The following is a 2,924-nucleotide window of genomic DNA, read 5'->3' on the forward strand; positions in this document are numbered from 1 at the left end:
GAAATTGGTTTATCACTTGATTTACCTAATAGAAAATTGGTTTACTTAATAGAGTCAAGTACAATAGGCAGTTGAACAATTGCCAAAGCTTTAAGGAAAGGCATCAAATGGCCAGATTCCTGCAGAGTAGTGGGTGGGTTGGGGGAGAGGGAGACTGGAGGCCCAGAGCCTTGAGAGGAAGCTACTGTCGCTGGCCATGTTAGAAATAATGAAGGTTGGAACTAGACAGAGATAATGGGGTGAGAGCGGTGATAATAGACAAGAGAGACTTGTCGGTTAAGATCAGTCACATGTTAACGCTAAAATCAGCGTACTCTCTGTTGTGTCGCCATTCCTGCTCCTTTGCCTCAAGTGCTGAAAGTAGAGATGTCTCAACTCAAGAGGTTAAAGCAATAATTTCAACCCATAACCCTAATGTTGGAAAGAGTCCAGTAAGTACTAATGCTAATGCTATTTAAACAGTTACATTATAGAAGATGTTAAGATATTTTTTAAAATTCTGAAGACTGAGTTAACATATTTTAAAATAAACTACATGAAAGTGGCAGAAAATATTTTGCCAAAATGCTTTGACGCCATCTCATATATCTTTATTAAGTTGTAATTCCTTTGGGTTAAATTCACTGCAGTGTTGCTCTAGGTATAGCCACACTTTGATAGCTCAGCTTATTCTACTAAAGCGTGGTTATTATTATTTTTTTAATTAATTAATTATTATTTTTTCTTATTAGTCATCCATTTTATACACATCAGTGTATGCATGTCAATCCCAGTCTCCCAGTTCATCACACCACAACCCCTACCCCTTGCGAGCATGGTTATTTTTAAAGATCTATTCTTTCTTTTTTTTTTGACATCTTTATTGGAGTATAATTGCTTTACATTGTTGTGTCAGTTGCTGCTGTATAACAAAGTGAATCAGCTATATGTATACATATATCCCCATATCCCCTCCCTCTGCGTCTCCCTCCCACCCTCCCTGTCCCACCCTTCTAGGTGGTCTCAAAGCACCAAGCTGATCTCCCTGTGCTATGCGGCTGCTTCCCACTAGCTATCTATTTTACATTTGGTAGTGTATATATGTACATGCTACTCTCTCACTTTGTCCCAGCTTACCCTTCCCCCTCCCCGTGTCCTCAAGTCCATTCTCTACGTATGCGTCTTTATTCCTGTCGTGCCCCTAGGTTCATCAGACCATTTTTTTTTTAGATTCCATATATATGTGTTAGCATATGGTATTTGTTTTTCTCTTTCTGACTTACTTCACTCTGTATGACAGTCTCTATGTCCGTCCACCTCACTACAAATAACTCAGTTTCGTTTCTAAGATTTATTATTTCTTATTGATAGTTTTAATTTATTCCCAAGTTAATGTAACAACAGTTAGCATTAATTTGAAAGCAAAGCATTAATCAAGCGTCCCAGGTTGCCTTTGTGTGGGACAGAGGAGATCAAGTCTGTGTCTCCTTGTGATTTATGGCCCTCAGATGAGAAGCTGCCCAAACAAAAATGACTATCCAACAAGATATTATTGAAATTTCAAAAGAAGAAATATACCAGAGGAAAATTTCTTAAAATAAACTGCGTTTCCCTTAAGTGAATTTCTTTTATTTTGATGAATTATTTTAAGCAGGTGTTTGGTGCCACCACAAACCACGCATTGTGACTTGCTTATCTTTAGTGACGTTTGGCCTGTCTGTGTGTACTTGGCAGCCTTCCCCAAGCATTGGCCAGGGCCATGTGATACAACTGCCATTAGTCAGGCAAAAGCAAACAAACAATGTTTGTGAATCTTTTTTCTACTTTTAGCCCGTAACTTGAAAGTATAATATCATGTATTTGGGGGAAACGAGAAATAAGCTGACATATTCATATACACACTATGTCTCACTAAATGAGAGTCTAATAAGTAATGAAAAGAATGCTAAAAATCCTATTCGAATGGTTTTATATTGCACAGTGGAAACTAACGTTACCTGAAAATGGCAAACATTATTGTTCTAGTGTTCTCCCAGGCGCCTGAATGCGGAGCCAAACATAAATTATGTACAAATTGTATGTCTTCTTCTTGTGATTGACTCTCAACTTGGTATTTTGCATGATTGCTAGATAAAAGAATCCTTGGAATGTTAATTTAGAATGTTGAGACTAAATTGGAATTCAGTGTTGTAAGACTTGAAACAAACATAGCAATTAAGGGGCTTAACGTTTTTGTATTTCATCACTTCTGAGAGACCATTCTTTTTATAAATTAGTGTTCTGTATAACAGCAGCCCAAAGGACGGGAGATGGAGAAGGAAATGGAAAAACAGGAAGAATTATCCTTCTTTGTTTAGTTCAAAGGCACTCCCAAAGAAAAATATTAAGGATAAATAGTGATACAAAATACAGTGTAAACTCACTGGCATTGACTAAGCAGCACAAACATATTAATATTGTGATTATTAGATTACTAATAAAATATGTAATACAACAGGAGGAAAAAGACCCGTCCTTGTTCTCAGTATTTAAGCTATTGCTGCTAACGTGAAGAAAGGCCCTGCATCATATAATGCTCTGATGGCCTTACTGTAGCTTAGGTCTGTGGGGCTATCTAGAGCTAACATGCCTGCATCAGAAGGTTAAGATTGACTGGGAGAGGCTTCTTCCTTTGCTTAACAAAATTCCTGGAGTCTGACAGGGAACCAACCTGGAATCAGATGGCTAAATGGGGCCTGTGATGGCTTTTTCATAGTAAAGGGTCCAAACACATACAGAGAATGATCATACAGATGTGTGCTCCACATGGGTATGCCGTCTACCCAGAATTTCCTAGCAGTTTAAAAATGAGTCTAGATGAGGGAGCTGGACATAGAGCCCAGAACTAAAGGGAGAGGTAGGGCTAAAGCACTTTCTGAGACCATCAGCTCTAAGATCCTGGGGAA

This window comes from Neophocaena asiaeorientalis, unplaced genomic scaffold (assembly GCF_003031525.2).
Source record: "Neophocaena asiaeorientalis asiaeorientalis breed wild unplaced genomic scaffold, Neophocaena_asiaeorientalis_V1.1 scaffold88, whole genome shotgun sequence".
NCBI lineage: Eukaryota > Metazoa > Chordata > Mammalia > Artiodactyla > Phocoenidae > Neophocaena > Neophocaena asiaeorientalis.